This window comes from Rattus rattus, chromosome 2 (genome assembly GCF_011064425.1).
Source record: "Rattus rattus isolate New Zealand chromosome 2, Rrattus_CSIRO_v1, whole genome shotgun sequence".
NCBI lineage: Eukaryota > Metazoa > Chordata > Mammalia > Rodentia > Muridae > Rattus > Rattus rattus.
The window spans coordinates 97665297-97687719 of NC_046155.1; the positions used below are offsets into that span (position 1 = coordinate 97665297).

General features: G+C 50.8%; 1 protein-coding gene across 5 annotated transcripts in view; it reads left to right on the top strand.

Annotated features, from left to right (window-relative positions):
* Positions 1 to 22423, top strand: part of Gdpd5 (glycerophosphodiester phosphodiesterase domain containing 5) — an 81169-nt gene that overhangs the window by 14348 nt on the left and 44398 nt on the right. For 4 of the 5 annotated variants that reach the window (XM_032893013.1, XM_032893016.1, XM_032893012.1 and 1 more), the window contains one exon: positions 16607 to 16688. The exons of the other annotated variant lie outside the window; for it this stretch is intronic. The gene's annotated coding sequence lies outside the window, so the exon portion shown is untranslated. The remainder of the gene's footprint in view (positions 1 to 16606; positions 16689 to 22423) is intronic. 5 annotated transcript variants of the gene reach the window in all.

Below are 22423 nucleotides of genomic sequence, written 5' to 3' on the forward strand. Positions count from 1 at the left end.
GATGGATGGATGGATGGATGGATGGATGGATGGATGGGAGGAGGTAGATGGATAGATAGATAGATAGATAGATAGATAGATAGATAGATAGGTAGATGGGTAGGTAGACAGACAGACAGACAGACAGACAGACCCGACCCCTAACCAGCTGTGATCATCATAGTGTGTTTCACTTACTTGGCATTCCCACCTCTCCCCTCCCCCCAGCCTCCTGGCTCACTTGTCATCATCTCTGCACTGGTAGTGGCTCACTGGCTCCTACCAGACTTCCGCTGCTGTGTGGGTTTCATTCAGGCCACAGTAATAGGTCTCTGTGAATTATGTACAAGTTGCTCACACAGGCCAGTACTGTGTGTCAGTGTGCACAGAACAGAGACAGACAGATGCCTTGCTGTCCCTCTTGTCTCTTGGATTCAGGGACCAGACACCACTCTTCTCAGCTACCTCGCTGGAGGATGAGGGCTTGGCCTCTGCATCGGGAACTCTCCTCAACCTGTTCACACTGCTTAGGCTGGGCCCACAGGACCTGCCTGCATATAGGGCATGGTCTGGCCCCGGGCAGCCAGCAGTGGTGAAGGATTGGGGCTGGTAGCATAGGACCTGAAGGACAGAAGGGGACAGCCATTCTAACATCACCCCCCTTTTCCTACTGGTTTCTAAGATGTCAGTAGGGCAACAGAAGGTCTCCAGGGTGACTACTGCTTTATTTTATTAAAGCTCAGGGTACCCACTCCAGGCACCAGCAACCTGGCAACACAGTGTGCTTGGTCAGAGCACCCTGACAGGGTGCGGTCTCAAGGGATAGAGCCGGGTCTACCCAGCATTCTCTTGAATTCTGAGGGTCCCTCCTAATGCCTTTGTGCCTACAGCTCCCAGATGGTGTCCTAGCCCCATCAGAGCAGAGTGGAGAGCAGACAGCTGGCAAGGCTAGTCCCCAGAGACAGTCCAGATGTTCCCTACGCTTGGGTTGGTGGGTAGGAGAGGCCTAGGGGTGGCAGCAGTTGAAAGGATGGAATAGCATAGCAATGTAACTTAAGCTGGTTACAGAGAAAAGACACACACCCTCCCCAGTCCTGTGCATGGAATCTAGGGCCTTCTGCATTCAAGGCTTTGGGCATACTAGGTCAGCACTCTACCACTGAGTCACGTCTCTAATCCGCCTCCTGTCTTTCTGGCTTAGAAAAGCCAGACAGTGGGTTCTGTCCTGGGTTCTACACTTGTGCCTGCTAACCCTTGGGTTTGCAGCTTGCCTTTCTGACCTTGATTGAAAAGGGTTGCTGAAGTGGCTTGATCTCAGGCCAAGCTGAGGTCAAAGCAAGCAGGGGGCATGGTAAGCCACCTATGAGGAGGGAAGGGCCAATTCCAGGCGTCAGCAAAGAAACAGAGAGGCTTTAGATACTTGATCTGTGGTCTTCCTCAGCAAGAACGAGGTCATTTCCACAGGGCCTGGGACGGAGCGACAGTAGAGGTATGCTAGCACCTGTCACTTCAAATCACCCCAGCATCTGTCACTTTCGGGGTGCCAGGCAGCCCTGCAGGCTAACCAGGTGATCTAAGGAGTCCCTTTCTTCCTTGTTCCTGTGTCACAGGGAACCACATGCTACATTCTCCATATGCTGTACTGAAGGGAAAACAGAAGCTACTGGGTTGTGAGGCCCTGGGGGCACAGCCCCAGGGTACAGCCCAGGGGCTCCAGCAACTATGCCTGGCATCCTGGTCCTGGTGACAGCCAGGCTGTGAGGATGGGCTGTGTAAGCCTCATTTGCGTTTGTTGATGGAGCAGCTGGTTAATTAGCTGCTGGTGTGCTTGACAAGTGTCCCCTACACGTGTCAGGGTCAGTCCTCAGCAGACCACACGTGCACTCAGGAGCCAGCCTTGGGCATGAGGCCATGACCCACTCACTGTCCCATCCCCTGCTCCTCAGTTTGTCTCACAGATGACTTTATGGTAGAGTTACTGTGTTGGGGACTTAGAGGACAGAAGACAGCCATGCCCAAGGGGCCCCAGTTTGGGGCAGATGGAAAGGAAGGGCCCAGAGAAGGCGTGATGGTAGGCACTAGCGCAAAAGTGTGCCCATTGGCAATGCATAGGACACCCAGGGAGGATTCTGCTGTGCTCAGCCTCCAGCCCCCTGTGTGACCTTGAGCACCCCATCCATCTTCCTGTCTCTGCCCCAGTTTTCCCATCGTAAGCAGGGTGTTTGAAGAAGTGGTCCCAGGAAGCTGTCACCAAAAGTGAGGCTGTGTCATAAAAGCACCGAGCCACCCACCCACTTCTCCACTTTGGGACTGTGACAGGCCATTCACTGCTGCTTATGACGGGGTGTGCTGGCCCTACAGGCAGAGGACAGACACTGATTGTCACCCTGCCCAGCAGTGTCTAGTGCTGGATGGTCATGGGTGTGGGGAGTTCATTGGCAGGTTGGGGTGGTTGGAGAGGGGGGAGTCTACCAACTGTGCCGTGCTGCTCGAGGGGGCCCAGGATCATGAGACCAATGACAGCCTCTGCCTCCATGGATGGCTGGGGAAGAGCAGATATGTATCTTCCGAGCCCTCTGAGACCCTTACACTTCTAGAACCATCTATCTTTTACCCTCAGATCTAGAGATTACCAGCTCGTGGGATCTTAGCGCCTTGGCTGCACAAAGCTGTAATGTGGAACCAGCCTTAGAAGTCATAGAATCCAAACCTGGACCCAGTCCAGGGAGGCCCCTCCAAGGGTTCCTGGGCCACCTTGACGCCCTCCCAAGACCTGGCTCAATTCAGGCCACAGAGCTGCCGCTCATGCCCCATGGCTGTGAGTGGCCAGCTGGGATTGGCAGTGCGGGACAGGCGCCGGGCAGGTTCTGTTTGGCTAAGAATAGAAGTTGTAGGTGATCTAAGCACAGCCGAGTACATCAGCTCCCGCCCGGCACCGGGGAGCTTATTAAGCAGGACCTGGGGCCACCCTGGGTTCTCCTGGGTGGAGGGGCAGCTGACAAGAGTTTCACGGTCTGGTCCCAGGGGATGAGTGACATTTTTTCCTTTTTCTGTGCGGTATGGCTGCTCCTCCCACCTCCCTCTCCCCTGGGCCTCCAGTCTCCCAGTGTCCTGGGGGAATGTGTTCTGGGACGATGCAGACAAACAAACCAGCCTTTGAGTGGAGCGAACCAATCAATAAAAATGTCTTTTTGTCTGAAAGGAGAGAACTGAGGGTAGTGGCTATTATTGAGCGCCTACTGTATGTCAAACCTGGCCTCAGGATGTGGTACCCTGGCTTCATCTAACCTACCCAATGACTATACAGAGGATCCTTGGTGTAGTGCCCTGACGTGACCTGGCAGAGTTAGGGCTGGGAACCAGGGTCTTACCGACCCTGTGCTTTTGTTGCTGAGAGCGAGGGAAGGGACCAGAGTCAGCTCTTTTTGACAGAGCTTCCCGGATGGGAAGATTTTATCCTTAGGACTATAGGGAATCATGGTTTGCTATATATCTGAGTCTTTTCTACTTTTGGCATCCTGTGTGGAACTCCTGGCCTGAGGCTGGGAATTGAGGCCCTGTCATACACAACTCAGGGCCAGGCATTGGGCTATTTAGTCTGAATTAAATCAAACCCTCTTGAGTCTCAGTGTCCCTTCCACAAAGTGGACAGAGGCTGCTTGCGGAGGGCCATGAGACCAAAGCACCAGGTCACTGCTGTCCCCTCCAAGCCCTGTCCTAGACTCTCCTTTCTGCAAGCCTCTAGTGACCACTCCAACCCACTGATTTCCAGTTTGAGAACTGTAAGGATACCCTGAGTCACTCGGGAAGATAGAGGCCCTAGGACAGGAGGGCCTAGGACATATGGTAAGTAGGCCCAGGACATATGGTAGGTAGTCAAGGAATCCCTTCTTTATTGAAGACCGAGATCTGCTAGCCTCAAGAGCATTACCTTGGGGACCTCAGGGCTTGGAGTCAGCTAGAGGTCCATCCAGCCTTAACCCAGAGGGCCCAGGCCCATACGTGTTTATCCAAATCCTGACCACGGAAGTATTCCTGTGCCGAATTTGAGGTCTTCCTGAATGTTCCTCCCCAGTACCCTTCCTTAGCTCCTGTCTGCCCTCAAACTGGGAGCATTTTATTAAATTTAATTTTATATTTAAAACTCATAACACAGAGAGCAGGGGATGTAGCTCATTTAATAGAATGTTTGCCATGACTGGATGATGCCATGGGTTTAATTCTTGCCACAACATTAACAAACCAGGCACGGTAGACTTAGGCCTGTAATTTCAGCTCTAGAGATGTGGAGGCAGGAGGATCAGAAGTTCAAGGTCATCCTTGTCTCCATAGAGAGTTGAGACCAGTCTGGGTCAGAGACCATTGTCTTTTTTTTATTATTTAAAATATTTATTTAATGTATATTACAGATGGTTGTGAGCCACCATGTGGTTGCTGGGATTTGAACTCAGGACCTCTGGAAGGGCAGTCAGTGCTCTTAACCACTGAGCCACCTCTCCAGCTCTAGAGACTCTGTCTTAAGAAAACAAAAGAAACACATTACGTACCACACCATCTGTGCTGTTTCAACTCACAGCTGCATGGTAGCAGCTACATTTGCATTGTTATACAGCGAGACCCTAGAGTGGTTGTTTTAGAACCCAGGGCCTTGTATTAATACACAGAGGAAAGTGTTTTGCCCCTGAGCTTCATCTCCAGAATTCATCTTTTCATCAGGTAAAACTGATACTTTATACCCATTAGACAACCCTCCCTGCTACTCCCCTTCTCCCACCCCTCCCCAACCCTAATCCTTCCCCTTCCCCTCCCCTTACCCCAGTCCCTAGTAATTGACCCAGCAACAAGGGCTTGGGCAGACTCACTTGCACCATTCTCTACTTACGTTTCTATGAACTTGGCTCCTTTAGATGCTTTATTAAATAGAATCCTCCTGTACCTCACTTTGTGAGTAGCTTATTTCACTTTGGATAATGCCTTCTTGGCTTGTCCATGTTATATAGCAAGTGTCAGGCTTTCCTTTTTAAAGGCAAAGTAATATTTCATTGTGTGGACATACCGCAGTTTGTCCACTCACCCATTCATGGGTAATTGGGCTGCCTCTAGATCGTGACTGTTAGGACAGGACTGGGACTTCTGAACAAGCCTGAATTGGACCTCATGTTTAGTGTCACCTTTGCTATGAGTCTGAGTCCTTCCTCTTTGACTGCTCTGCTCAGTGGTAGATCAGAAACCTGCATGTAGAAAGGCCCGGCATACAGCAAGCTCACACTGAGTGGTGGGCAGAAGTCATTCCTAGTATCTAATTTCCTGTTGGGTCCATGTCCTTCTGTCTGTGGATTACAGACATATCCATATGTCACCTGTACCCCCCATGAAACCAGAGTGGTGGTTTTGTGTCTGTTAGTTGAGCTCAGAAAAAGTCAGGAGCTTGTCCAAGTCACACAGCTGGTCAATGGCCATGCTGAGATCTAATCCAGGTCTCTAGCAATGCCTGAAGTCCACAGGCCTTAGAGCAGTGAGTGGTTCTCACCCTTCCTAATGCTGTGACCCTTTAATACAGTTCCTCGTGTTGTGGTGACCCCAGCCATAGAATTATTCCATTGCTACTTCATAACTGTAATTTTGCTACCGTTATGAATCTTAAGATAAATGTCTGTATCTTGGAAAACCTGTAAAAGGATAATTCAGACACCTCCTACTCCCCGCAGGGGTTGTGACCCACAGGTTGAGAACTTCTGCCTTAGAGTATCAGCAACTTGTGGCCTGTGCGTAATCCCACCGGGAAGAAGCAGGGTGAGCTCATGAGGAGGCACCTCTGACCCCATGGCCGCTCAGGGTTGTGGATAGTGAAGTTGGCCCAGCAACAAGGGCTTGGGTGGACTCACTTGTACCACACAGGCTGGTCTAAGTCCCCATCTTGAACCTGGGAGCTCACACTGCTTCTGCTCCCTCTTACCCTGTCATTCGTTTGCCCATCTTTCCCTTCCATATTTCTTCACTCAGTAACCACTCCCCTGAGACCTGCGGTGGGGGTGGAAGACCAGTCAAACCTGGAGGCACTTAATATAGTCGTGGCAGGAAGAGTGTGGACTCTGGGCTGAAGCTGCCTGGGTTCAAATCCTGCCTCTGCTGCTTACTGCCTGTGTGACCTCTGGCAAGTTGCTTAAACTCTCTGTGCCCTATGTCTTTCTTCTTTAAAGCAGAGAGACTTCCTACTTTACACATAGATCACCCCCAAACTTTGTGACTTAACACAAAAGCCATTTTAGGGGAATATAGCTTAATTCGAGAGTATTTGCCTAGTCTATCTAGCGCCGTGCATTTGATCCTTCCACTTCCTAAAACCAGCCATGGTGGTACACATGTATGTTTCTAGCACCCAGGAGGTGGAAGCAAGAAGACCAGAGGTTCAAAGTCATCCTTGACTACATAGTGATTTCCCACAAACAAAACAAACAACTGCCTTTCATTTTACAAATCGGAGGTTTAAGATAGGCTCAGGCAAGCAGCTCCTGGCTTGGTGCATGTGACTTGAAGAGCAAGGAGCTGGGCCACTGGGACCAAGGAGCTGGGCCACTGGGACGGGGGCTTCTCTTTGCCTTCATATAGTTTCAGGGCCTCCTTTGTCCAAAAGCCTAGTTGAGAGCTGGGTATGGTGATTGATTCCAGCACTCAGGAGACAAAGGCAGGTGTATCATTGTGAGTTTGAGGCCAGCCTGGTCTACCTAATGAGCTCTGGGCCAGCCAGGGCCATACACTTAGACTCTGTCTCTAAACAAACAAGCTAAAATACCTGGTCGAGCCCCCCCATAGCGGGCTGTAGACAAAGCACCTACAAAGGTTTATGGCAGGAGCATGCTCAGGAGTGAGGGGAAAGACAGCTGTGTTCCCTTAGGAGACATTGTCTTGAGAGGGTCCAAGTGTCCCCTCAGCCACCACTTCCAGGCTCTACCACCCTTGAGCATGGGTACACAGTTCTTAGTTCTCCGAGGGAAAATATCAGAGTGACACTTAGAGGGTTGTGGGGGATGGGCTGTGCTGCTGCAGATGTCTCTGGAAATCCAATCTGCCCCTGTCATAAGGGCTACATGAGTCAAAACAGGAAATGTCTAGAACAATGCCTAGGCATCACATATAAGCCGGAGCTATATATAGCCAGGCGTGATTTTGACCATATGCAATTTACTCGTGCCCTGTGGACCGTGGAACCCGGCTGCCACTACTGAAGCCAATCCCACAAACAGTGGCACTTCCCGTGTGGGTACTGAGGGATCTATAGGAGTTCATCAAGTGGAGACCATAGACACATGTTCCACAGGAAGGAAATTCAGAGCTAAATGGAGTCCCTAGAGAAGGACACAGCTCCAGGTGGGTGGCTCCCTCAGGTACAGAGGGCGGGACTTAGCAAGGTGAATTGAGGCCAGGCTGAGACAAACTTTTCACACGGTGTTCGGTCTTGATCTGTAGGTACCAGGAGAAGCTGTGAAGTCCTGCAGTACCATAGTGGGGAGGCTCCTTGTGAAGTGAACTCAGGAGGATTTGGGAGGGGCCAGGGTAGCAGGGGACAGGCAGATGGGGCCCATGCCATGTTTGTTCCTGTGAGTGTGTGACGTGTGTACCCTGGCTCTCTCCTCTCCCCTTCCAATAGATCAGACCCCGTTCATTACCTTCTTGTTCAGTTTGTTCCACTGTAGGGGATGAGACCTGCTTTGGCGGAAGGGTCCATGGGGCCAGAAGTCACCATGTAGCCTCCCTTGTTCCAACTTGGCCTGTACCCCTTGCCCTCTCCTCTTCATCGATTCTCCTTCACCCTTCAGGGTCCAGACGGATCAGGTGGCCCTTCAGGGGTGGCTGATGAGCTAGCCGGTCAGCTCCACTGTTCCCCCTAACTGGTGGCTTCAGAGCAACCATGATCCAGGTCTCTTCCATCTCCAGGATGTTCATGTCCTATAGGCCCATCTCTGTGCTCCATAAACCTATGTGCTGGTGCCAGTTTGTCTCCTCAGTGGGAATATTCACCTGCACGCATGCCTTGTGCATTTTTGTCTGTCTGTCTGTCTGTATTTGTGTGTGGCTGTGGATGTATGTGTAAAGGGCACCTTCTGTGGGGAAGCTCTGGGAAGTAGCAATAAAGTGGTGTGACTCATAAAGGGCTCCTGAAGAGACAGAGGGAGGCATCTGTCCTTGGGGGCTAAGGGTCAGAGCAGACACAGATAGATGGCTGCCTCCAGGAGCCAGTCTGAGTTTCTGACATGCTGCTGCTTCGTTTGGGTGTTTCTAGACTTGGCGGGGCATGAAGAAGCTGTCTGCAAACAGCTAAAGACATAGTGAAGTTGTGGGGGGCAATCAGAGCTTCCTACAAGGAGGAGTTGAGCCATGACTCTAGCGAACACAGCTAGGAAGTGGCGTGGGGAGCAGAACCAGACCCAGCGAGAAGGAATCTGTCTGTGGGCTAGGGGTGGGGAGTCCAGGTACCCTAAGGACCAGTTGTGGTCTTCAGTGGCAGGCTTGGAGGGTGACTGGAGGAGTCCCTTTCTGTAGGGACAGTGTGGTATATAGAAGCCCAGGAAGGATCATGGTGGCAGCCTTTATTCTGCCCAAGCACTGCCCACCTCCAGACCCTCATCTGCCTTCAGGTTTATAAAGCAGCATCCAGCAAGCTGGGAGAAGCCCAGGATTTTCCTGAACCTGGCACAGGAAGGAGAGGAGCCTGGGAATATGTGTGGCTGGCCTCTTCAGTGCTTGAGACTGTTTTTTGGATGTTTCAGACAAGGTCCTGGAAGGGTCAAAATGCTGATTTGCCTGTTTGCAAAGAGACCACACCCAGACCCACCCCTGGTCCTAGGTCTCAATTACTAGGAAGTTCTTCCTTTAAGTCTAGCCTATGTCTCTCCTCCTGTGTGTTCCCTCCTGATGAACTTGTTCAACCCTGGCCTGGGAGCCAAACCTATCATCCGACCTAGAGCTTTGAGCCGTGGCCAGTGTTTTTACAACTTGTTTTCATGGAGTTGGTTTGAAGTCTCCCTGCATTCCCAGAATGTCAGGCCCGCCCTGATTCACAAGGATTGACCAAAAAAACAGGGTCAGAGCCAGCTAGGAGTCTGAGGACTGAATCATTCTCCTTGGACCTTTCATAGGGTCTTTCCTTTTCTTTCTAGCGATGAGAGAATTGTAGGGAAGTGAGTTTAGAGGAACAGGAGGGACAGCAGCAGCATGTGAGGACACCGACTCATCCAGATGATGCAAGCCACGGGAAGAGAGAAGCGGAGGGGCCAAGGCCTGGGCCGTCATTAGAAGAGACCTCAGATAGAGTTCATATTCTATTGCCTGGCTGATGGTGACCTCTATGCCTCAGTTCCCTCAGCTCTGCAATGGCATGGACCCCTAGGTGTCTGAGGTCACATGCAGATGTAGGAGCCACGTGAGAATGGTTTTCAGGAATTTTAGTGAGACAGAAACTGTTAAGGGGAGGGGAGGAGGAGAGGTGATCTCAACCAGTCCCATGCAGGGACTCTGGCTCAGTCCAACAGGCAATTGGGAGACAATGACAGACACCGTGGTAACCCTCTAGGACCAAGGACAGTATTGGTAAAGAGTTGCCTTGGGGGACAGTGGTGCCCTGGGGTATAGGGATTCCATCAGCTCTGCGTAATTTGGACTTCCAAAGCCAGGTGCCTGCCATCAGGAGGTTGACATGGTCCAGTAAAGAGTTCTGGGAAGGGGGGCGGGGATTGACTTCTGAGACCAGACTAGGAGATAAGGTCTGTGGGATACTCACTGTCCAGGACTCGGCCCTGTGAGTGACAGATCCTAAGCAGGGTGCAGGAAGGGAGTTCCAGGATCACAGTCAGCAGGGCCATCGCCACACCTGCTGCTCCTCCAGCCTGGCTCTCCTCGAATCCAGCCTCGAGGTGACCCCACGCTCCCAGAGGACTGGCAACAGCTTTGGAACTTGCCAGTCTGGCTGTGGCACTCCCTTCCAGCCCAGAGGACATCAGTGACGAAATGGACACTCACCTATGTCAGGGCCATGGAGGACCTTGGTTGGTCTCTCCTCAGTTACCTTTGGCTTTTCCTTCTTGGGGAACTCACGCTGGTTAGCATGTCTCAGGAAGAAACAAACAGAAAAGTCGTCCTTCCGTCCTGTTCTGACTAAACCCAAGAATCTTACTTTAGACTGCTGAGGTCAGCCTGGGTTGGTCTCAATGGTCCCCACCCTAACTCCACTCCTATCCTCCGTGACATCACAGGTGATGTCACCCACAATTTTGCCTCCTGACTCAGGCCACTGAGAGTCTGACCCTGAAGAGCACAGGCTTAGGTTCTAGTCCGGCCCGACTCTATTACCTGTTGTGGGACCTTGGCCAGGTTTCCTTCCTTCTTTGTACCTCAGAGTCTGCCTCGAGTTCCTAACCAAACTTGGACAGATGTTTATTTAAAGTCAGATGATTTTAGTTGGTACTAATTATCCCTGTTTGTCACTGCTGATGCCTAGAGACGTGAAGTGACTGGCCTGGGGTCACGCAGCAGAAGGATAGAGGTGAGAGCACCAGGACCTGCTTCAGCTCTATGGCCAGTTCCCCGGGCACCTGGCCTGTACCTTCTCGGCTCTACTCTGGCCCCATTCATGGCCTCTCTTTGCTTGGGAAGTGAGGATAGACCGCACCCTGTGCCCCATGCTGCTTTGTGCTTGTTAGGTCCTCTCACACCTGCTGTAGAGGACCTACTGTCCTCTGTAAGAGAATCTATGATCTCGTGGATCTTGCCTGCTCTCATCCTCAGCGGGGTTCATGTCCAGTTTGAGGCAAAGCTGGGACCCACCCTGAAGCTAGGGAAACCTTCATCCCATCCCCCACCCCTCTGTGTGTGTGTGTGTGTGTGTGTGTGTGTGTGTGTGTGTGTGTGTGTGTGTGTTTGGACCTAGCGTGGTGGCCTCAAGGAGGAAACAGTCTAAAATGTCTAGCACCCCCAGAGGCCAGTGGGAGGAGCTGCGCTGGGGTGCCCAGGGGAGTAAGTCTTCTGATTCTGTCTAGCCCTGTGATTGGCAGGAGCTGAGGATGGGTGTGACGGTTTGTATATGCTGGGCCCAGGGAGTGGCACTACTAGGAGGTGTGGCCTTGTTGGAGGAGGTGTGTCACTGGGCATGGGCTTAAGACCCTCACCCTAGTTGCCTGGAAGTCAGTCTTCCATTAGCCGCCTTCAGATGAAGATGTAGAGCTCTCAGCTCCTCCTGCACCATGCCTGCGTGGGCTCTGCCATGCTCCCACCCTTATGATAATGGACTGAGTCTCTGAACCTGTAAGCCAGCCCCAATTAAATGTTGACCTTTATAAGACTTGCCCTGGTCATGGTGTCTGTTCACAACAGTAAAACCCTAACTAAGACAAGGTGGGACAGCTTTGCCCCACCCCACCCCCACCCCCAGCAAGAAGACCTCTCACTCCCCCCCTCAGCACACCTCCTGCATCACACAAAAGCCTTCTCCTTTATTATCCCAGGCTCCTCCAGTCTGTGTATAAGTCCACGGGACACTCAGGAAAGCTCTGGTAATGTGTGTCGGCCACTCGCTCTGTGGTGAACCATTGGGGCTTGCCTGTTGCAGCGTCACCTACTGCCAGTAGGATCCCTTCTGCCTTGGGGTGAAGAAACAGTGTGTGTAGATGTCTCTGGCCCATTAGAGGTGTTAAATAGTCAGCCTTCCCACTGCGGCAAGCATGTCTTCCTTGTAGGAACTGAACTCCATGCATAAAGCGACAGTTTCATGACTTAGAGTGTCAAAATAGTGAGTGTTTGTATTCATTTATTTTCTGTGTGTGTGTGTGTGTGTGTGTGTGTGTGTGTGTGCATGTATGTATGAGTGTGCGTGTGCACAGAGGTCGGGGGACACCGTGGATATTGGTCCTCACCTTCAAGCAGTGTCTTGCTTAATTAAACAGTCTCTCTTTTTTGTTGTTGTTGTTTTTTTTCCAAGCTGGGGACCGAACCCAGGGCCTTGTGCTTGCTAGGCAAGCGCTCTACCACTGAGCTAAATCCCCAACCCCACACTGTCTCTTTTTGCAGTTCACTTTTGTACAACCAGCACAGCTGGCCTGTGAGCCTCTGGGGATTCTCTTGACCGCACCTCCCCTCACATCAGGGGAGCCATGAGAACAGATACCTGCTACCACTCCTGGCTTTATGTAGGTCCTGGGGATCGAACGCAGGTCCTCTCCCATGCAAGGCAAGAGCCAGCGTCAATGAGAGTATTTAAATTCAGATTAGGCCTCTTCATGTTCGTGTTCCGTGTTTTGCTGCTGGCCTGCTGAGGTTAGGGAGAGGACTCTGAGATTGACCTTTCACTTCTATTCGTTCCGTACAGCATATTACTCTTCGCTTCAGCAAGGGCCTCATAGATTTGTGTTCTTCCGGCAGCAGGGATTTAAAGGATTAAAAACAGGATACAGTTATCTTGCAAAGGCAACAGAGTGTGCGGCCTGGCGTGTGGCACAGTGGCAGAGCACTTACCTGTCATGCGCAAGGCCTTGGTCTCCACCACCAGTGCTAGTCACACACAACGTGTGAAGTTTGATATTTCTGTCAAAAATGTAAACTAGGGTGAACGTGAATACAAGAAAATTTATTTTATCTTTGCAGAACTTGTCATTATACGTTTATTATAATTAAACCACCTACGTCCTAATTAGTACAAGATTATAAAATTAGATTCCCTAGCCTGGCTAGTTCCTCCAAGTGCAACTCTATGAGAGGCTGAAGACCAAGATCACATGGCCAATGAACGCCTGGGTAACGGAGCAAGCCAAAATTTAAGTAAACCTCGGTGGGGGATTGCTGGCCTAGGAAGCACGAGACCCTACGTTTAATATGTAGCACCCCTAAAACTGACTAAATAGACAAGTGTGGTGCTGCATAGCTCTAATCCCTGGGGTCCACAGGTCGGGGTACGAATCCAGGATCTCATTTCCTGTTGTATGAGCACAGTGGAAATTGTTAGATATTGTAAGATGTTCCTTGGGTACCATGTACAGTTCCACCCCATGAGTAAAATGCAACCGGAACTGGGTTCGGTCCCCAGCTCCGAGAAAAAAAAAAAAAAAAAAAAAAACAGGAAGAAAACACACACACATGCACACACATGCACACACACAGACACATACACAGACACACATAGAGACACATGTACTTGTGAGCACACACTCACACACACACACAGGCACACACACAGATGAGCACACACTTTCACACACACAGGCACACACAGATGAGCACACACACACACACACACAGGCACACATATGCACACACACAGATGAGCACATGCTCACACACAGGCACACACACAGATGAGCACATGCTCACACACAGGCACACACACAGGCACACACAGGCACACACACAGATGAGTACATGCTCACACACACACACGCACGCACACCAGCAGTAGCAGCATGTATTTCTCTCAGCAGATGATCGACAGGCGTCTGGGAAGACACACCTCTGGTTCTTCAGGTTTGTCAGGGACCTGAGTGGTCTTGGTGAGGGAGGAGAAGCTTGAGTGACGTCTTAGCAGGTGTTGCTGGGTCCGAGCTGTTCCCCTTGAGCCATCAGCCTCCCCCACTGCTTTGGCCGTGGAGGGGGTTTGAACTGAAGAGCCACTTCCTGTTTGGGGCCCATAACTTCCTTCGAGTGACTCACTGGCTGTCACTGTCCCTGTGCTGGCAAGGGAAGGTGGGACTGGACCAGGCCTGGGCATGTCGCCCCTAGCCTGGCCCCGCACTGGGTGACCAGAGACCGAGACAATGGCTCGGTCCGTGGTGGGAAGTGGACTATGTTTCAGGTGCGAGACTGCTCTGTCTTGGTCTGCCTGGTGGGCACAGGCTCCAGGGACACCAAAGTAGACATAGGGCAGACTCCGAATCCAGTCATTCCTCATCTGCTTTTGCTGGTAGCCGCCAGCTCTGGTGGAGGTTATGAGACAGTCGAGACACCTCGGTGTGGGTCCACTCTCTCTCTTCCATGCTTGGACTCTAATAACAACTTTCTGGTGACCACATGAGTTCCCTGCCCCTCTCTGTGCCTCCATAACCGAGTGTGTCCAGTGTCTCCTGCTGTCAATGATGTTTTCTACAACTCAGTGTTAAAGGGTTTATCCCGGGAGATCATGGATTGTGGGGCTCAGTTGGTAAAGTGCTTTCCTAGCACGCACCAAGTCCTGGGTTCGAATCCTAACACTGCATCACTGTGAGTGGTGGCACACTTGACAGATGGAGGCAGAAGGACCAGAAGTATAAGATCATCGGAACTCCATAGGGAGCTTGAGGTCAGCTGGGCCATGTGAGACCCGGTCTCTAAACAGTTAAGTAACATGGTGTGGAGTAAAATCAAGTGGAAGGACCGGGCCAGTGGCTCAGGGGATAAAGCCCTTGCTGTGCAAGTGTGAGGCCTGGAGTTTGAGTCCCCAGGACCCATGTGACCCTGGCAGGTGGGCATGGCGGCCTGCCTGTAACTCTAGGGCTCAGGGGCAGAGATGAAGAACCCCTGGAGCAAGGTAGCCAAACCAGCCACATCAGTTTGGATTCAAGTAAGACACTGTGCCTCATGTTAACTAAGCATGCACATGTACATGCACAAATGTGTGCCTACATACATGAACACCCATACACACATACATCATACACACACTTATGTTCATGAGAAATAAAACTCCACATAGCAAAATGGCACAACGGGAAAAACATTAAAGGAGAAATGAGAAAGGATGCCTGGCTGACTTGCTGCTATAGTCCTAGCCCTCAAGGGGCGGAAGCATTGCTTCAATTTTGAGATCATTCTGGGCCACTGCATAAGACTCTGTCTCTGTAGAGTAAATGAGAAGGTGGGTGGTATTTGGGGATTAATTTGAACTTTGCCACTTTGCTGGGTGTGCCCACTTCCTAGGGCCTCTGCTTTATTTTTTAGAAAATTCTGTGGCATTTTAATGCATGTATCCAGTGTATAGTGTGTGTGTGTGTGTGTGATGTGTTGTGTGTATGTGTGTGTATAATGTGACATATGTGTATATGTGATGTGTGTATGTGTAGTGTGCATGTGTGTGTAGTATGTGTGTGATGTGTATATGTAGTATGCATGTGTGATGTAGTGTGTGTGTGTGTGTGTGTGTGTGTGTGTGTGTGTGTGTGTGTGTGTGTGTAAAGGTAGGAAGACAACTTATGGAGTCAGTCATCTCCTACTCTGAGTGTCCCCAGGATCAGACTCAGGTGAGCAGGCTCAGCAGTAGATGCCTTTACCCATTGAGCTTCCCAGCCCCCAGAGCCTCTGTTTTAAATCTCATGAGTTTCACATGGGTGCTTTACACACAGCAGCTAGTTCCTGCCACACACAGGCTAGTGAGCAGGCTTCATTAGTGGCATGGACATGCAGAACCCCAGGCCCAAACCAGACATACTGAGGCCAACTGCAGCTCCCAGCAGGATCCCGTGGTAGACCATGGCACTCTCAAGTCTGAGCCACCCTGCTTACATCCCTCTGCCTCAGGCCTCAGGATCCATCCCTGAGGTAGATAAAGGAATAAATGTTTTTCTTTACTTGTCCCATTTTTTTCTGGAGGGTGGGGGGCTTTGGACTCAGGGCCTTGGTGAGTGCTGTATGACCAGTCTTCTTTTAACTTGTAAAATATTTGAGATATCTCACTAAGTTGTCCTGACTGGCCTTGAGTCATTCTGTAAGCCTTGAACTTTTTGATCCTTCTGCCTTGGTCTCCTGACTAGCTAGGTTTACAGGCTTGCATTGACAGGCCTGTGTCAATAAGAGTGCTTTGTAAACTATAAAGTACGTCACATCCCAAGGATTGAAGCGGGGGAGTATTTGTTTCTGTGTCTAGATGCTGTCTCTGGACCCAACCCTGCCTGCCCACTTTGAAGCTGGCTGACTGTGTACTTCATGCTGGCTCCAAGATCTGAGTGGGTGGGGGAGAGCTGTCAAACGACAGGGGCCCAGGCCTGAGCCATTGCTGCCCTTTGTAGCACAGGAAGGCCTTGGCCCTGCCAGGCTTGGTGTCCCTGAGTAGGCAAGATGGCAATGTCCTCTAAAGCTTGAAATGCTGGTCTGAGGCTCCTTCCTATACCCTCCACTTGTATAGCCAGTCTCCCATCTCTCCTCATGGTTCCCCGGTGTTGGATGGTGGTGGGCTGTGGGAGCTGCTGGGGAGACAATGCATGAGTCAGAACCAGGCACATAATTGTGGTGCCCCAGATCCCACCAGCCCTCCCCTGGCAGCTTTCTTGGAAGAACAGCTGGTCGCACAGCTCGTGAGGAAACATGAAGATCCCAGCATAGCCGCACCTGCAGCCTCTTCTCTTGGGGCCTGGCAAGGGGCATGGATGTTCAAGGAGCAAGTTCTCTGGGTTTGGTCTGCAGGAAGGGAAGTGGAACCATGTGTTCTTGTCTTAGGGCCTAGGATTTGATCAGCTACCAACTTTATAGCTTCCCCACTTCGCCTGGGTCTAGGGGCTACCTACCCTTCAGCGGGTCCACCTTCAGCATAGCATGGGGGGCAGTACAAGCTAGGTGTGGAGGGAAGATGGTGGGTGGGAGCGGAAGGCTCAGTGAGTTTGCTGCCTTGTCTCCTCAGCTCTTCGACTGAAGTGACATCACCATCTCTCAGGACAGGACACCCCTGGAGTGCAGCCCCTAGCCACCGGATCTTCTTCCAGGTAAAGAAAGGAGAATGGGAGGAAGTGGGATGAGGGAAAGGAAGTAGAAACAGGCTGCTTCTGAAACAATGTCTGCTTCTCCCTTGGGGGAAAGAACTCTACAGCTTTTGAAGAGAATCAGGAGAATCAGGACAGTTGTCCCATTATGGCTAAGGAAAGTACAGTGCCAGGGAAAGGGGTTTCTTGCCTCATACGGGGTCTGCCTTCTAGGTCTTGTCTGATGTAGTAGCTCACTTAATCCTTGTAACAGCCCATGCGGCTGATGCCATTATCCTGTTATAAACCAGGAAACTGAAGCATTAGGTCACTTGCCCAGTTAACTAAGTAGGAACTCTGGGTTTTGAACCTAAGCAGTGTAGGCTTGTCTCCAGCCGCTGTGCACAGCCTCTCTATAGCTCGTATTAGCTGATCCTTTGAACTCCACTCTGGGGCTTCTAGTGGGTTCACGGCTTCAGAGAGGATTCCTCTGGACAGAGAGCCTAGAGAAGGCTGTGCTTCAGTCAAGGGAATGAATGGCAAATGGCGGGCTGGAGGCCTGCGCCACAGAACTGCCCTGAGCCCTGAGGTGGACGTGCTGACTCCCGGGAATTTCTTCCTGAGCAGTAATCAAGGCTCTCTCTAATCAACCGAAAGAACGTTGGACCTTTGAGCAAGGTGAAGACAGGTTTAGGCCTCATGTTCTGAGACATGTCTAGGCGGAGAGAGACTGCTTCTCTTTGCAGAATGCAGTGGGAAAGAGAGAGAGAGACAGTAACAATGGGAGGAGGATGGGGGAGGGGCGGGGAGGAGATGATGGGGGAGGGGAGGGGAGGGGAGGGGAGCCTGAGGTCACCCTCACCAGACTGGTACAGAAGCATGCAGATCTACATCAGAAGCTTAAGAAAAAAATTATAGGAGAAAAGTGCCTAACTTGAGGTTTTTGGGGTTGTTTGTTTGTTTGTTTGTTTTTGGGTGGGTTTTTTTGTTTGTTTGTTTTTCTTTGAAATGTAATTCTTTCCCTATAAGTCAGAAAACAACTAATTATTATTACTCAGATTCAGCTTAGACTCAGGAATGGCTCAGTAGCTGTGCGGTTTATTTATTTAAAGACAGAATCTTGTCATGTAACCCAGGCTAACCTTGAACTCTATACCTTCTGAGCTGAGATTATGCATGTGGGCCACTGCACCTGCTAGTTGTGTGATTTTAAAAAACTCTGATTGGTTTGTTTTTTTTTTTCTTTCCTTGTTTTGCACATTTAACCAGTTTTTCCCATTGGAAAATACACAGGCATCTGCTTGATGCCTAACCCAGTGGTGACACCCAGGTCCTCCAATCCAGTGACTCCTTGGCAGGGAGAAGTCTGTGGTGTCTTGTGTCCCTATCGTGGGGTTCAGGGTGGCAGACATTTGGGGCTTCAGACAAGTGGCCACAAGAGGCTGGAGCCTGGACAGAAGTAGCCGATGACCAAGTACTGAGGTCAGTAATGGCTCTCAAGGGCTTGGCCCAGTCTGTGTGAGCCCGAAAGCTGAGGCAGTGGCTTGGGGATGGGGTGGCTCATCCCAGGGCTTGCACAGGCCCGTGTGTTAGTGTGGATGGGAGCTGGGGAGAGGTGCAGGGCACAGAGGTAATAAAGTGGTCAGTGACTTGCCTGGTGCGGGAGGAGGAGGGGATGGAGACTTTCCCAGTTGGTAGACTGGAGGGAAGGAAACAGGAGAGCTGCCCTTAAATGGGAGGACTTGCTTCTCTCTCCATCTTGGGCTGGACTGGAGAAGCCGTGTGTGTAAGAACTCTGCTAGTTTCCATAAGTGAGCAAATCATTGCTCCCCATTCCTTTAAGGGACAAAAACTAGGTAGAGAGAGGTTACAGGACCCAAATCTCTGCCAGAACTAGCTTCCCTCCCCTACGCAACCTCATGCCAGTGGTCCCCTTTCTCAGGGTCCCAGAGGGAGGAATGAGAAAGCCAGCCGAGCCTGTGACTGAATCTCTAGGCTGTTGAGCAAAGCCCTGAACATCCACAGGAGAGTAGATGAGAGGGTGGTGAGTCAGACCATACACACACACACACACACACACACACATACACACACAATGGCCCTCAAGACTCAGCCAAAGGTCTTCAGGATGCTTACAGGTCATGGTTGTTCAGGGAGAAGCTAGCAGTGTTCCTGAGAGAGGGGAACCATGATGCGGGTGGGAATTCTCCCTAAGACAACCTTCCTGCAGTCTTGATGGCTTGGAGGGGCTGCCCAAGTTTCCAGAGAGTTAGGACCACCACACGGGGCTGTCTGCGGAGCCCGCATAGGCACTAGTTGCTGCACAGGGCCATCTATCAGCCTGGAGGAGAGACTGGAGAGAACAACACTACGACTTCGTTGGTCCTGATATTTTGTGACTTCCTGGTCCTGAGATCCTAGTCAGCTTGCTCTAGAATTCTATGGTTGTGGGCATCTTAGGGGAAGTGGTTTTTAAAAACATTTACTTATTCATTCATTTATTTTAAGACAGGGGCTTGTTATGTAGGTAAGGCTGGCCTTGAACTCGTGTTCTTCCTATCCTGGCCTACTGAGAGCTCGGGATATACTCAGCTGAGTGTGCTGATGTTGAGATTGGTTTGGGGCATACAAGGCCTGAAGTCTATGGTTTTGTGAAGAAAAGCTCTGTTCTCTGGGGAGGACTAGTCATTCTTTTGTTGAGATAGCGTCTCACTAGGTAACTGGCTAGCCTGGAACATAGATCAGGCTAGCTATGAACTCACATAGATCTGTCTACCTGTCTCTGCCTCTGCTTCCCAAGTGCTGGGATTAAAGGCATGTGCCTGGCAGGGCTGGCCACTCCTGGTGACTCTTCAGTCCTATGCTTGTGGCTTGAAACAATGGTTCTCAACCTTCCTAATGCTGAAAACCCATAATATAGTTTCCTCATACTGTGGTCATCCTCGACTAAAAAATTATTTTCACTGCTACTTCATAACTGTCATTTTGTTACTGTTACAAATCATGATGTAAATATTTTTCACAGATTAAGAACTGCTGACCTAGAAAGCCAGGTCCCTGCAGTCTTTGGGACCCAAGAGAATCCAAGGCTTCTAGGCAAGCACTTGAGCCTGTCAAACCCATGGCCTTGAATGTCTCCCAAACACGAAGTTTTATCTTTCAAGCCCTTTCCTGAGGGAGAAGACTGCAGACACAGTCCTCTGCCCACTCCAGAATCTGTGAGTCCCAGCATCTGAGGCCCCAGGTGACTTCCCCTCTCTCTCATTGACAATGTCTATGAAATGAAGATCATGGTGAGACCCGCAAAGTTAGTGAGACACCTCACCAGGATGACGCACATGGAAGCTCTCTGTAAACTGTAAAGAGCTGTGCCTGTGTTTGTGATCAGAGCTGCTTTTGCAACATTGAAGTCATCTTGAGGGAAGGAGGGACATAGTGATGAATCTTTAGCTGACTAGCTGCCACACCAGACCCTAGTGGAAGCCTCTAAAGTTCCAGTAACAGAGCTGAGAACCTGAGGGCAGGACAGGCTGAGGCCTCAGGAGAAAGCCACCCTTATCAGTAACAAAAGGGTCAGGAGAGAAGAATGCCTGGGAGCTGGGAAAACTGGCTCACCTGGAAGCACACATATAGGAAAGCCTGGCTCTTCCTTGGCCTGGAGGTGCACACATATGGGAAGACCTGGCCCTTCCTTGGCCGCCAGTTCTTTCCCAGAAGAGTCGGTAGTCTCTGGGTGACAGAAAAGTTGGGTAAACAAGAGGTCTTGGCATTACCATGTAGAAGATTCTTAATGACCCTAATTATGGCATGATTAGTTCTTTGAGGGCTCTGGCTTCTCCCCAAACAGAGAGCAGGTGTGAAGGGGTGGAGCCTACCTGGCCTTTTTTTAAACCTGGAAGGCCTCCCACAAGCTTCCGGCTGCCTGCCAGGTTCTCCCACTACCACTGCCTGGGGGCTTGGATTTCCTTCCTGCCATAGGTCTAGTTACTGCACGTAACTAGAACGTAGGGCTGTCTCTGAGATCCAGAGAGGCAGAGCATCTCACCCGAGATCACACAGGAAGATGGTGATGGAGGCCATCTGATGGAACCTAGGGCCACCTCAGGCAGAGAGCAAGGCTGGCAGGCATTGGTTAGTGTCACATTGCTGAGGTTGGGCTTTTCAAAGCCTGCAGGCGAGAGAACTCACAGTCCTGTGGTTCTTCACGGTTAAGCCTAGCCTAGGGAGCAGAGGAGCTCTCCCTTCACTCTCAGGAAGGATTGATTGCTGGATGTCCTGTCCTCCCTGAGCTGCCACAGCTCTGCTTTGCCCCGGGGATGAAGAGAAAGCTGAGGATGAAGAAAGAGCGTTAGGAACTGACGAACCTCTGGAGGTTGTCTAAGAGAGTCTCTGCCTCCCACGATCTCAGTAAGAAAGCAAGGATAGAGATGTGGTCACATAGAAAATGGAGGTGGCCAAGCTTAACCACAGACCACCAGCGCTGGAGCTGGCTGGGTTGAGCTGCAGTAGATGCAGCCAAGACCAAGGAGGAGACGTTTCCCAGAGTGTCCTTCCTTCCCTAGGGCCTGGCAGCCCATGGAGAAGGCCAGGCCCCACCCCCAGCCCTGGCACCCTGGAGGGTTTCCTCTTCCAGTTCCTGGCCTGGGCGTCCCTGATGCCAACCAAAATAGTGCTCTGCACTGGGAAGCACAGGCTGCTGTCTCCTGTGGTGACAGGGATGTAGACAGAACTAGACTGAGGACTGGCCCACCCTAGGGGCTACTGCAGAGGTAGCCTGGATCTGGGGGCTACAGCAAATGTAACCTAGATTGTATTTAGCACCTTGATTTCAGATACTCTTCTGAGATTATCTGTGTGAGCTTCGTTGACTGTGTATGTGTCTATGCATGTAAGTGTGTGCGCACACACACACATGCCTGATTAATATCCATTCTAGCCTTTAGAGAAGTTGGTTGTAAATCTTAGTTCCCAGATACCTTTCCTCTACCTTCCTCTTCTCGTACTCTTTACTTAGTATATTCTTTGTTACTCTCTATTTTGCGTTACTATGTTACAGTTGGGACAGTTGATGAATGAGTGTCATTACATTGTTACTAACCAGAGTGAGGATTTGCATGCTCAGATCCCCCAATATTTGACCGGTGGGGCTTTCCTGGGTCACGCAGAATAGGGTGGCCGCTCTAATATCCCTGTGTTCCACCTGGTTCTCCCTTCCTCTGAGCCCCGGGGGAGCTCTGATCTTTCTGTTGTCTCTTCTTTGTCTGTTCTAGAATATCTCAGAGAGAAGCCTTCTGTCACCCACCGCTTGCTAGTGTGGCTTGTCCTTGTGTGGCTTGCTTGTTCTTTCTCGGAGACAGTCTCACTGTGTAGTTCTCCAGGGTTGGGATTACAGGTCTCTGTCAGCATACCCAGGTTGCTCCTTTCTTTTTATTGTTCAATAATATTAAACTGTGTGGTGCACCATCCTTAACCTACTTCTCTCAGGCAGTTTGTAGACTCGGTCTCCTGTGGTAGGGCTGTTATCTGCAACGTTCCATAGGCAGCACTAAGCATAGCACCCAGCAAGCTCTTACCGTCATAGCGCCCAACACATCACCTAATGGGGACCATCTCTGTGGTGTTTGCCACACGACTCTTCAGGCCCCTGTGTCCACCACACACCTACGAATCCTCATCCTCACAAGCCTACCATATTGTACATCAGGCAAGCGGGCCTGATGGGCAGTTGTGACAAGCAGCAGTTAAGTTGTCCCTGTGCT